Below are 14093 nucleotides of genomic sequence, written 5' to 3'. Positions count from 1 at the left end.
CGCAGTGGTTGAGCATCCGCCTGCCGATGCAGGGGACACGGGTTTGTGCCCCAGTCCAGGAAGGCCCGTGAGCCATGGCCGCTGAGCCTGCGCGTCCGGAGCCTGTGCTCCACAACGGGAGAGGCCACAACAGTGAGAGGCCCACGTACCGCAAAAAAAAAAAAAAAAAAAAGAAAGAGAAAGGAAAAAACTCTAAGGAAATATGGTCAAGTAGGAAATGGCATCCTCCTGTTTCAGAAAATGTTGGCAGTATGGGGTCAGCAATCTGGGCTGCAGTGCCAACTCTATCAGATAGTAATTAACAAACAATAATAATAACAAGCAGCGTGAGAGTGACAACAGGTGGCTTCACTTAATTGGTACTTATTGGATGCCAGGCTACATTCTTAGTGCCTTACACCTATCTCATTTAATAATATTTCCAGTGTAAGCAAATTGGTCAGACTACTTTCTCTTTCCAAGGCTTTGATTTTCAGATCTGAGATGATAGTTACATCACAGGGATGTTGTGAAAATTAAATGAAAAAACGGAGACAAGTGCAATTATTAAACTCTAAAGTGATTTACAAATATTCCTTATTATCCTTATTATTATAGAGGTTCCATTCCTTCCAAGAACATTCAAGGAAAAAGTCCCCAAGCCATAGCTGAGTCCTGATTCCTGATCAAGTACAGATGTCCCCTAGCAGTCAACCCTGTACCCTCAAACACAAAGCAAGGCACCCAAGCATCATCTTTGAGAAACCAGCTTCATTCATCTTTCACAAAATTTAACAAAATGTTCTAAACTAAGTGAATGCCAACGTAAAGGTTGGGAGGTTGATCTCTCCTTCTCCCTCACAATAAAGCAGTGACATAAAGTAATCTGCATGCATTTGACAACCGCCCCCCCCCCCCCCCCCCCCCAGCTAGAAGTTTCCATGAAAGCAGAAGAGGCTGTCAGCATTCAAGAAGGCCTTGCTCTCTGGAAACTTTCCCAGACTGAAGAGGCCGCTGGAAACCTGCTCCCTCCCACAGGCCCCTCAGGCAAGGAAGGGCATCTTAAAGGGGCTTCAGGCCTCCTGTGCCTCTCTCTGGGCTGCTTGCTCCAGAACTGAATACCCTGATAAGGACATGGTTTGGTTTTTTTGAAATGCTTTTAATGGCTATCCTCCCTGCTAACTAGGGTTTTAAGTGCTTCCCCAGTCTTTATTTTTAAAAATAATCCCCTGTTCCTTCAAGAACTGAATTATATTTTCACATTTTCCACTTTCTTCTCCCAGCACTAACTTCCTGAAAAACTGCCAAACTGAACTGGGTGAAATTCTGCCCAGATACCTTCAGGGTTGTATTGTGCTCTCAAAGGGAGGAATGCTTTCTGTATCTCCTACACCTCTGCAACTTGGGAGAGTATAGCTTTCCCTTAAATTGCCTTTTATGGAAAATTACTCACTTTAAGACAAGAAGCTCTACGTTCTAGTCTGTTGGATTTTCAAGAGGCCCTGTCACCACAGCCTTACAGCAGTGAGCACCACCAGCTGTGACAGAATACAAAGTGCTGGTCCCACTGGCCAGTGAAGAAAATACCACATGGCGGGCTCCATAACCACCATGTTATTGACAGGTAGGAGGTAGACCTTAGAGGTAAAGGAAAATGAACTCAGGGTTTGAATTCCAATTTCACTTATTAGCTGTGTGACTTTAGGCCAGTTATATAACCTCTCTGTGCCTGAGTTTCCTAACTTCTAGAATGTCAGTAATGATAGTACCTACTTTATAAAATGATCATGAGGAATAAATTTATATAAATAATGATTGTAAAACTTATTTAGAACATTTAGTAAATACTGGTGCTGCTATACTTTCTGTATTAATTTTCATGTGGCTGCTATAACAAATTACCACAGACTAGGTGGCTTAAAGCAACAGAAACTTATTCTCCCTCAGTTTTGGAGGCTGGAAGTCCGAAATCAAGATGTCAGCAGGGTTGGTTCCTTCCAGGGGCTCTGAGGGAAGATCTGTTCTATACCTCTCTTCTAGCTTCTGATCGCTGCTGGCATGTCTTGGTGTCCTTGGCTTGCAGCTGCATCTCTCCAATTTCTGCCTAGGTCTTTGTGCGACCTTCTCCTCTTATGTATCTTCTGCCCTTTTTTCTCTTATAAGGACTGTTGCCAATGGATTTAGGGCCTAAACCAACATGATCCCATCTCGAGATCCTTAACTTAATTACATCTGCAAATGTAATATGGTGATAACCACATAAGGTCAAATCCACAGGTCCAGGTAGACATACCTTTTCAGTGGGCTACCATTTAACCCACGACACCCTCTCTCCAAATAAAAATGTCAATTTAGGTCACACGAGCCTCAAACTTATTCTCCCTGTGTGAAGCTGCAGGACATGGGTCAGTTTTTTTTTGTTGTTGTTGTTGTTTCTGCGGTACGCGGGCCTCTCACCGCTGTGGCCTCTCCCGTTGTGGAGCACAGGCTCCAGACGCGCAGGCTCAGCGGCCATGGCTCACGGACCCAGCCGCTCCGCAGCATGTGGGATCTTTCTGGACCGGGGCACGAACCCGCGTGCCCTAGCATCGGCAGGCAGACTCCCAACCACTGCGCCACGAGGGAAGCCCCCATGGGTCAGTTTTTTCCTACAAATTTCTTCACTCACTGTTACTGTTCAGAGGCCCTTCTGATCAGACTCTTCACAGATATGGTAACACTTGTTTTCTTCCTGTCGTGTGGCTCATGGATTTGCAGATGGAACATGGGCATAAGTGATGGGAATTGGGGAATAGTGTTGTAGACGGAAGAAACAGAAGATGGCCTCACTCAAACCCTCATATCGTAGATGAGGTAACAGAGACCTGACAAGGGGATGTGCCTTGCCCAGGTACTTCAGGTGACATGATGACAGAGCCATCACAGAGTCAGGCACCTGGCGCAGGACCCTGCTTCTCTTCCCTGTCACCTCCCACCATACCCCACAGTTATAATAAGGTCACACCCAGCTTTCTATAAGTCCACATGGGGAAAGTCAGCTTGTAACACACCTTACGCGACACCCCTGATTAATTCTAAAGGTCACACCAGTTTTAGTCCATTAAATTAAATCCATAAAATTAAGATGTAAGTAGCAAAAGTTAGCCATGCCAGGATGCCAATCAACCTTTGATTTGCTTTTTTAAGTTCTGGGGTACAAGGAGAAAGTTTGGAAAATGGTTCCCATCCTATATAAGGGCAACAGAATCTTCTAACTTCATGTGAATCTTTGATCATACTAATAATCTCACAGCCCAAAGATTCGCCTGATACACCAATTGTTTGGAACTCAAATATTCCATTCTCTAGGATTGATATTAACCATAATGAATAAGTTCCCAGGCTAAAGCATACAAAATAATACAATTACAAAAAAAGAATCAAGATAAATATTAACAATATAAGTAATTTAAAAAGAAAACTTAAATTAGACAGTTAATTCTTTTATTAATTTGTCCAGAATTTCAGCTTGAGCAAAAATAGGTTTAATAAGAAGAAAATGAGGAGGCAGAAGGGAGGTTTTAGAAATGCTGATGGGGGCTTCTGGGTATTTTCAAGGATAATTTAATTCCATTTTGAATTTATAGGTTCTTTTTCCCAAATGGAGAAATATTGTTTAGCTCTTTACAATTTCAAACTGCTTTCAACACAAAGTTTCATTTTCAAGACCAGACAGATGAGTGAAGATTTTATCAGGCAACCACACCAGATGAATTCCAGCAACTGATAAATCAGCAATTGGGAAGAAGTCATCACTGGTCTCTCTCAAATCCTCATTACTCAGGGTGTGGTCAGGAGCATCAGCGTCACTGGGGAGCTTGGTAGCAACGCAGAATCTCATCCTGACCCCAGTCCTACAGGAATCAGAATCTGTACCTTAACAAAATCCCCAGGGGGGTTCCTATGCTCAACAGCATCTGGCAAGCAGTGCTTCTACCAGTGAACAGTGGTGTCTTCATGAAATAAAATAAAGTGGTTAACAAGAGAAAATTCTCATAAGAAATACACATTTGATTTTTAGTTTCAGCAGTGTTGCAAACTGAACTCAGATCCTCTTTCCCTTTACAAAGCAGAGATGCTGGATAAACTACAGTATTTTTTTTAAGTCAAACTCAAAAGACAGACAGGGGAGTTTTCTGGTTTCCAAAAAACTACATAGGAACTCACACAACTTGAGGGAATGCAGCAGAACCCTGGAGGGTAGCAGACCCTAAAAGAGAGACACTAGAGTCATAAAATCCCAATGAAAATCAGAGATGAGGCCTTGGGTCCATATGAAGTGTGATGCTAGAACTTACACTTCTACATAAACCCTCCCCGCATTGTGTAAGGTGAATGGGAGAACTTCACAAGAGGGCCGAGTAAGAAGCAAAGAAGCATCAGGTCTGGTGGGCCCACAAGCCCTAGTTTGTGCCACGTATAGATATGGAGTCCAAATGAATACTATCCACATGGTGCTGGAATCTCAAACGGACATATTACTGTGAAAATTCACCCTAGACAAGTGAAATCCTGGGGACACCCAGACAGGACAAATATAAACCATCTCTGTAAACATACTCCCACAACCCAGGAAACATAGGACTCATACCTTATGATAATAATCCCAGCTGAGGATGAGCGCGTAAGCACAAATTAAAACAACATGAGAAAAGAATTCACTACAAGAGGGCATTATCAGGTACCATGAGCAGTGGATTAGCATGCCCCAGAACACAGGATAACAGAACAATTCCAAGGAGACTATCATTTTATTTAAGCCCCAAAGCAATTTACTAGATAAGAAACCTGAGGCTAACAGGTAATTTAAAGATGCGGAAATTGAAGTTCAGAGATTCTAAGTTCTAATAAGGATTGAGGGCTTAAATCCCGTCCTAATACTTTTTCTACCACATCACATTATCTGTTAATAAATGTATGACTAACTCATACCCTAGTTGGATCAATTCTTTGATTCATTTAAAACAGAATAGAGAGAAGTGACTTTCTTAGATTGGGAAGGGAGAATTCTCATTCAGTTAATTTGATCTTAAGCAGTCCTTTTTTCACACAACAAAGGGAGGAAGGTAGGTAGGTATCTTTGTATACTCAAGAACTTTTGTTGGGGAAAAAGGAAGCGACAGTGTAAGAAGTTTGAGGCAGTTGGACAAAATGGGAGGTAATAGGTAAATATCCATCTGGATTTCCAGAATGTTCAGAAGACAAGGATTTATACCTTGGCAATTGTCTTTATTTTTCTAAGGTAGGATGTCAGGTAATCACTGGAACTTGAGCTAAGATGAGGTTTTGCTTTTACTCAGAGCATCATCATGGTGTCCCTGAAAGGCTTCTTGAAGTTGCAGCTTCTAAACCACAAACCCCCATGAAGGCTGCTAAGGAACTGGTGTATAGCTCAGGCATTACAGCAAAGCCATAATTTCTTATCTCTTAGCCCTTTACTAAATTACAATTAAATTCCATCATTCAAAACTGCCTGATCTTGAGCCAGATGCATATATCACAAGAAAGCATTAAAATCTGACCTTTTCCAGTAAGAAATGTCACGAGTCCATCACAGAAATGTAACTCCCTTTCAAATTAGAGCTAAGAAAGATTTGAACTTCAAAGGGGAACTCTTCAATTACAGGTGAATCAGAGGACTTTTCTAGTAACCTCTTAAAATTATGAATTCTAAAGAAAAAATAAGATGACTTTTGTGTTTCAGAGCACAAGTAAAAATGAATGAGTAAATAACAGGTGGGAAAAAATGCTACATACAAAAAGTGAAAAAGGACTGCACTGATCCATCTGTTTGAAGTCACTTCTAAGTTTACTGGAAACTTGAAAATCAATAACATTTCAGCAGAGGCCCTAAAACCCAAAACAATTATCCATTGTCTCTTTTACTGGTTAAGACTTACATCTAGTGGCTTCATCAGTATAGATAGCACAGAGACTGCAAAGAGTACTGTGGGGCTTGGTGATTTCAGAGCTTGCTCTTAGAATATTTATCATTTTAGCTCAGTAAATAGCTAGTTCTTTGTCAGAAGGAAGATAAGCAGGCACCCCTATCAGTCTTGGTACTTTCAAAAGCGCACTGTGGAACATCCATCTTCCCTCTGATGACCATCCAAGCCTAGAAAGTAAGTATTTAGACCTTTGTAAAGAAGAGTCATTCAAATAAGAAAGAAAAAACTTAACTGAATAGTAACAAGAGGAAAGATGGGGACTGGGAGCAACCAGAGACAGAGATTCAAGAGCAACGGCAGCTGCGCTCTGCCATGGTTGGGGGCTGGGGCTGGGGCAGGGGGATGGCTACGAGGCAATTCTAATTGAGGAGTGTAGACTGAGGCCATACCTAGGCATCTCAACCTCCATCAACACAAAAGCAAACTTGGTGTCCATGGGAAGCAGGATGGTTTTCCCAACATCCATTTATGTCTTCATTTAATTAATACTTATTGAGTTCCCACTGTGTATACATACATATCAGAGACATATCATGAGTATAAGGAGAAGGAAAAGAGATAATAAAGCATATGATAGGTAGAAAAAACAGTCCAAAATAAAATAATAACTAATTTGAAAGAAGAAATGATGCCAATTGTGGGACTCTGTAGCTTCATGTAGAAAATAGTATTTCAGCTGGGCCTTAAAGAAAAGGTAAGATTTGGACATACAGATACACTACGTGGGACTGGTGTCCCACCCCCAGATATTTTTATTTAATTAATCCAGGGTAAGACCAGGCATGGGTAGTTTTGCTTTTTTGAACACTTCCCAGGTGATTGTTACGTGCAACCAAGGCTGAGAATCCTGAGCTAGAATAGGGCAGACATTGAGACTGGTAGTTTGTACCCTTGGAAGTTTGTACCAAAACTCTGTAAGAATATCAGCTCCCAGTGTGTCATGACTCATGAATTGACACAATGCCCCACAGATAAGATATAGGAAGAGAGGCCAAAACAAAATACTGACTTCAACATAATCATAGTCCTTTGGGAAGTTCCATTTATCAGATGAAAGGCAATAACACAGGACATTTATGGACACTGTTTGGTGCTCTGGTGGACTCCCTACCAGAACAGCTCCCACCTGAAGGAACTAAATGAAGAACTGGCCACACGGAATCAGGAGTGGACAAACTCACAGACTGTGCATAATGCTACTTTTGGATCTGTGTTTGAGAATAGAACCAGGGACACCCAATGGTCTCACCTTGTGGTGGTCTCTGTGACAATTCAATAAAGCAAGCATGAGCTTTTCTCAATGAGAAGGCACCTTTCAAAGTCTGAACTTGAGAAGGTATGATATTGTAAGCTTAGATGGGCCAAATATTTGCACTGGGCAGCAGGGAATCTTCCAAGTGTGAGGCTTGTGAACATGTCTGAAAGAGTAAAAATGGAATCATATAGCTTTAGAGTGGCCTCCTTCTATAAGTAAGTAGAGCAACTTGTGTTCCACTTATCTACTGCTGTATAAAAAATGACTCAAAAATGAAGTGGCTTGAAACAATTTATCATTCTTTCTCATAGTTCTGTGGGTTGCCTGGCTCAGCTGACTGATTCTCCCTTGGTTCTCTCACACAGTTGTGGTCAGACAGTGGCTGGGGTCATCTGAAGGCTCCACGGGACTGGACATCTAAGATGGCACACTCACGTGGCCACTCGCTGTGAGCTCAGCTAGACCGCTGACTGGAAGGCCTACATGTAGCTTCTCTCTGTGACTTGGATTTCTCACAGTGTGATGGCCAGATTCCAAAAGACAGGAAGTAGAAGCTGCCAGTTTCTCAAAGTCTGGGTCCAGAAACTGGCAAATATCATTTCCACTATATTCTGTTTTTGTTTTGTTTGCTTTTTTTTTTTTACCTGTGACAGTGGTCAATTTATTGCCTCTCAGCTGTGTAATTTCTTCTTTGTCAGCAGAATTAATGTTAAGCTTTGTCAGTGGAGGTGCTGGAGGAGGGAGGGCTTTCTCTTCCTGGTTCTGATGTGCTCCTGTTACGTTGTAGCTTCTGTAGCTCCTGGCTCTGCAGTTCGAAGCAGCCAGCAGCGCGCAGCAGCCAGCAGCTTCCCCGGGTATTCCTTTGGTTTGGTTCACAACAAATTCTGAGGAGTACCACTTCCCCGTGGGAGGTTTCTCCAGGCACCTCAGAGGGCAAGTTTCCAGCAAGTTCCACAGTGAAGATTTCCAGCTCGTTCTTCTGGCACAGCATCAGAGCAACTTCACAGTCATGTAATGGTCACGGCCATGCCTTGACTGTATTCTGTTGACTAAAGCAGTCACAGAGCCTGCCCAGATTCTAAGAGAGGGGACTTAGACCCTATATCTCGAAAGAGGAATGTCAAAAATACAGCCATCTTTAATCTTCCACAACTTGTCAACAGATTAGCTCTTATTCTCAACACCATATATTTGAGCTTTAAATGGATATTTTTTCACAGTTCTTTAATAGCAACTCCCACAGCAAATAAAAAAGAGCAATACTATATACAGTACAACTATAAAAGAGTAATATTGTGTTATTCTTCACTGCAAGCTCATCACCTATAAGTCTGAGTTGGTTTTTTCCAGCAGTCAGGATGAGTTTGCATCAAATATCTCTTCTCTCTGCCTAGTTCCCTCAGTGACCAAAAACATTATGTCTACAAAGACAGGGGCAAAGACAGGGTAAGAAGGACAATCAGTGGACCAGGACACAGATCAGGCCACACAAAAGGGTCAAATCCACAGCCTGGGTTTTACGGCCACTCTAGAATGTTTCCACAGATCGTGACTGCTGGAATTCTGCCAGCGTCAGCCCCGCAGTCCATGATGATCCAGCGCTCGAGAGCTTCTGCATCGCTAAATGCTTGCGGGGCTCAGAAATCAATATCTAATCACCCTGAAGCTGGAGCCCGATATTCTGTACACTCAGCAGTGTAGGTTTCTGGTTGCTGGGTATATAAAAGTTAACGTGGGAAGCAGAACATTCGTTGGAATAAGCTGCATTAAAAATATCACCACTCTGGTTCAAATCACTGTTAATGACATTTATCGAGTGCTCATTTTGCGAGGGTGCCACTTTACCAAGAGCTATAAGATGGTACAAAGGAAACAGAAGACGCTTTTTTTTTTTTTTTACCTCAGAAGCTAATGTTACCTTTTTCTTTTCTCACCTCTTCACTAGGAACATAACAGCTAGATTATGTCTCAAAATCTGTCAGCTTTAAAATCCTGAGTAATGGGAATATCAGAATGGGAACATCAGCTACACCTGGTTCCCTGGTAGGAAACTGCTAGTCTCTTTTCAGTGAGGAGCCTATTAAGAAACCAACTAGGCCTTTTAGTAAGCTGTTGTAGAGTCCCAGGTGTAGCCAAGTCCTTACTGTCCCTTCTCTGTCCCTAAGCTATATAATTCACACCAAATTCACAACAAAATCCCTAATGAAATTTCTAGTAGCAGCTAGACATCTAGCTGGGAAGTTTGTACATCTAGTGATGTCCCTTCCCTTTTTTATAGGCTAGCTCCCCTATCACCTAAGAAACGGATTTGTGTAACACTTCCTAGATGAATGCTTCTCAAACATTAAAGTGCATACGAATCTCACTGGGGATCTTGCTACAACGCAGGTTCCAGTTCAGCGGGTCTCAGATGGGGTCCTGAGATGCTGCTGCATTTCTAACAAGTTCCCAGGTAATGTTGATGCTGCTGGTCCTCAGACCACACTTTGAGGGGCAAGGATAGAGGTTACTATGGAGAGAGCTTTACCTGCTTCCGGCAGTGTTCAAAGGAAGAAAAACAAAACAAAGGTCTCCAGTTCCCTATCTCTTCCTCTCTCTCACTCAAGCACTAGAGACTATATGACAATCAAGCCTCAAGAATAGCCTTGGGAACCTCAAAATTCTCCAAGTTGGATATGAAAACTAAACTCCAACCGTGACCTCAGGTTTAAAATATCAACCCAGTTTGCAGACACCGACAACCAGAAAACACTGAAAACTTAATTTGAAAGCTTTGACTCTATCCTCACAGTCATGAATATCAGAGAATCACTTGAAATTCATTGTCTTTTTTTGACACCAAAAAAAAAGAGGGTGCATGTTTGCTTGCCTTATAGGTCCTGTAAATTTGTTTCTTGACTGAGAGTTTAAGACAGAAAGTTAGAAACTAAACTTTTTCCTGAAGCATCTATATATTAGAAGCATAGAGGTTTGGATTTTTAAATTTATTTTGGTTTGAATTATCTAGATATTTGTCCTGACTCCTCAGATCATGCTAAGAACTTATTTTGTTTTTTCCCCAAGTCTTTTATGTTCCTTATCCACATATTATCTTAGGTCACCCTGTCCCTTAAGGTCCATAAAATTGGTTCAACCTCCTGTTCTGTACACTCTGGAATGCCTGCCCAGGACCTCTTCATGTTCCTGGGGGAACTTATGTTCTATGCTTATTTCTATTTCAAATTATACTGAATGTCTGTTCTCTACTTCTTAGCTTTCTTTTTCCTCCTAGATTATCCCCAACCCAGTCCCACCTTCATTTCAAGCTCTTGTGTTTTTTTACTGAAGGTCATAAGTGGAGGATTTTACTGCTGCACTGCAAACAAGCAAATTTAAAGCATGTATCACACAGCACCCTTCTTGAAAATTCCATCAGGCACCTGCCTTCAGTACATCTCTGGACCTTTTGCCTTCTTGCTGATTATTCCTCTTCCCTTCCTTCGCATTTCTCTCTCTGCACCACCTCTCTCCCTGATTGCCCCTGAACAGTCCAACTGTGTGTTCACCCCCAGTAATGCAGAGCAGTTTGGCTCTCCACATCCTCTATTCCCACACTGTGCCAAACTCACTTTTTAGGCAACATGCTAATGAAGTAGGTCCAATCTTCGGGCGCTGATTTGTTTATTCTTGTTCCACAGATGCTTTAACCCCAAATTCACAGAGCAGTTCCTGTAGTTCAAGTGAAAAAGTGAGAGTGGTTAGTACAAGGGCTCCAAAGCTCTTAGTAAACCTATCCAAATTACATACCACTCGTTTGCATGTATCGATGAAGAGATCGGTGGACACACACAAACACTCAATTTTGGAAATGACATCACAAAGCTTCCTTTTTCCTCTAACTTAATTCCTTCAGAAAAAGAGAAAAGCACCCCTGACATCCAAGAAGCTGACCTAGTACTGTTAGCTGGGCCTTGACATTCTCCTGTTGAACATAAACAGTTTCACAGAAAATCATCCTCAGACAAGGCCACTCTGTGACCAGGATGGAATGAGACAAAAACACAGCCATTTAGTAATCGTATCTAAACACAGACAAAGCGTGAACATTGTCCAGACCACAGCATAGCAGACAGCCTGGCTAATGTGAGTGACTGCTGCTTCTTTCCCAAGTACAGCTTTAGCTCTGCTGCACTCCCTATACATAAGATTTACAGGGATATTCAATAATAGAATTGTCCTTGATTTCAGAGAGTAGCAATCCAGGATGAACCTCTGCTTCCTTGGGTCTTCCCCAAAGTACTCAATCAAACAAGTTCTATAATAAGTCCTTCCTAACAGCCTCTTGCTGAGACACACCATGGTTGCCCATGGTGTGCATTCTCCCTTTCTGGGATGAATAATAAGCATACTTGTTCAAATCCAGGGGTGTTCCTGTGGGTCTTCGACTGGAGGGCAATGACAGGAAGCAGGACGGATTTGAAACAAAGGTTGAAAAAGCAGGACCATGAATGTCTTGCCTCTGGCAGACTGGTACAAACAGTGGTGTGGCACAGGTGAAGTAGTGACTGTGTGGCCATTTTCTTCCAGGACGCCATTTTGCGACTACATGGAAACTAGACAACTACCACTGATGCAATCTACATGAGTCTATGTAAATAGCAGCTGTGCAACTGGAATCTGCATCGATGTCCTCTCCAGTCCAAATTGTATTTCTTCATATAATCTCTACACCTTGCATGCTGTGATGTATCTTTACACACAAAGACTTCTACATTTTTCATTTTGAATACAAAATAACATCCAGACGCTCATCTGAAGACTCCTGGCAGACTAGAGCACCACCTGTTCTTGATTTTTTTTCAACCAATTAAGCATTTGAATTGTTTCTCATCTAAATTGAATTTGCTTTTATTATTTTTTTCCTGCCCTTGTTCTTTTCCACAGCCATCAACAATATCTAGTAAACAATTGCTTAATGTGCTAAGGAAACAAAAGTGAGGTTGTAGGGAAGTGAAAATGAGAGGCGATAGTATGGAGTGAGGAAGGAGAGCTGTAACCTGGCACCAGACCTGGGACTGACCTTGTGTGAGGTGACCTTGGACAGGTCACTGCACCTCTCTGGGCTTTGGTTTCCTCTGCCATAAAATGAGGATTAGATGAGGTCTCTGAACTTTTACAAGGTAAAACTGGCACCATCCTCCTTGCTCCCCTTCACTTCCTCCTGACTCAGAAGAGGAGCAACTTCTTCATTCTAAGACTCTCCCTTCCATTGAGATTCCAAACTCACCCTTCCTGGGTTCAGTCAAGTTGTTGTGCTTTCTCTTGAAGCTTTGATTCCCCCCCTTTTTTTATTCATTAACTTCTTCCCTTTTTTTTACCAAAAGCCCTACTACCAATTCACTGTCAAGAACTGACCAATGATTTCTATTCTTTCTCCAGAGTCCAATTAGTAGATTTCCCGCTGACTCCATGCTTCTTCCTTTGCATCTAATCCATTTTCAACCACTCCAGTTTTCAAGTGATTTGGAAAACAGATATGAGTTCAACACAGCTCAAGGAAACATTTTGCTTTTAAAGCAGCATGTGTTGTAAATGATTGCTAACACAACAGTGTTACACTTACAGCAATCAATATGTATTTAATAACTTGTTTGAAACAAGCCATATTTCTATTTTTCCATGAAATTAATCAGAAGTGTTCATGGAAATCTTTATGGAACACATGATTGTATGAATGTAATTTTTAATTTAATTTGCATTTAAGCAAATAGGTTAAAATTTTTTCAACCAACTACTAATTTATTTTCTTTGGCTTATTGTTTTATTAATTTATGATTGCTTTTGTTAGACTAGAAAAATATATGAGAAGTCAGTTCTCTTAAAAGGACTAGACTGAACTTAAAGTCTGTGCCAGTTAAATAACTGAAAACCAGCTTTTGCAACTCTTTGAAACAGGAAGTACAGAGTTTTGACTATCTTTGCCCCAAAAACAGCAAGTAGAGAAACTCAAGGCTTGTCTCCTCTGCTCTCACATTAAGGAAGCCCTGAACCCACTCCCTGACAAGCCTCGAGACTGAGGAATAGGCACTGACAGAACTAGCCAAAGGTGTAGCTGCTTTCAAAGTGATTTCAGTAAATGATGTCATTTTGTTCTCATCACTCTAGGAAAGCAGAAGGGGCAGATAAGCAACCTCCCTTTTTCTCTCCACAGTCTCCTAGTGTCATATAAAAGATAATCTTCCTCACCTTCACTCATGAATTCATGCATCCAGAAACATTTACGGTGCACTTATCGTCTGCCAGGGACTGCTCTAGATCACTGGTTCTCAAAGTGTGACCCCCCCCCCCCCAGGCCAGCAGCAGCAGCAACGACACCTGAGAACTTGTGAGAAATACAAATTTTCAGCCCTAACCCACACCTACTGAACAAAACTCTGGGGATGGGCCAGCAATCTGTGGTTTAACAAGCCCTCCAGGCGATTCTGATGCCTGCTAAAGTTTGAGAACCACTGTTTTAGATAAAAATAGGAGCAGTACATACGCCTTGGCTTCAAAAGTTTCTCTAGGTCAGTGGAATAGACGGCCAGGTAAATAAATCATTAAAATATAATGAACGGGGGCTTCCCTGGTGGCGCAGTGGTTAAGAATCCGCCTGCCAGTGCAGGGGACACGGGTTCGAGCCCTGGTCCGGGAAGATCCCACATGCTGCGGAGCCACTAAGCCCACGCGCCCCAATTATTGAGCCTGCACTCTAGAGCCCGCATGCCACAACTACTGAAGCCCGTGCACCTAGAGCTCCACAACAAGAGAAGCCACCACAGTGAGAAGCCCGTGCACAGCAACGAAGAGCAGTCCCCACTCGCCACAACTAGAAAAAGCCCACATACAGCAAC

At 42.1% G+C, this 14093-nt stretch overlaps 1 long non-coding RNA gene across 1 annotated transcript in view; it reads right to left on the bottom strand.

Annotated features, from left to right (window-relative positions):
* Window positions 1-10885: 10885 nt before the first annotated feature.
* Window positions 10886-14093, bottom strand: part of LOC132430667 (uncharacterized) — a 107811-nt gene continuing 104603 nt past the window's right edge. Inside the window, exon 4 of the long non-coding RNA XR_009520543.1 lies at window positions 10886-10929. This is a non-coding gene — a long non-coding RNA (uncharacterized lncRNA). The remainder of the gene's footprint in view (window positions 10930-14093) is intronic.

This window comes from Delphinus delphis, chromosome 9, assembly GCF_949987515.2.
Source record: "Delphinus delphis chromosome 9, mDelDel1.2, whole genome shotgun sequence".
Classification (NCBI taxonomy): domain Eukaryota; kingdom Metazoa; phylum Chordata; class Mammalia; order Artiodactyla; family Delphinidae; genus Delphinus; species Delphinus delphis.
This window is presented reverse-complemented; position numbering and strand designations above follow the sequence as displayed.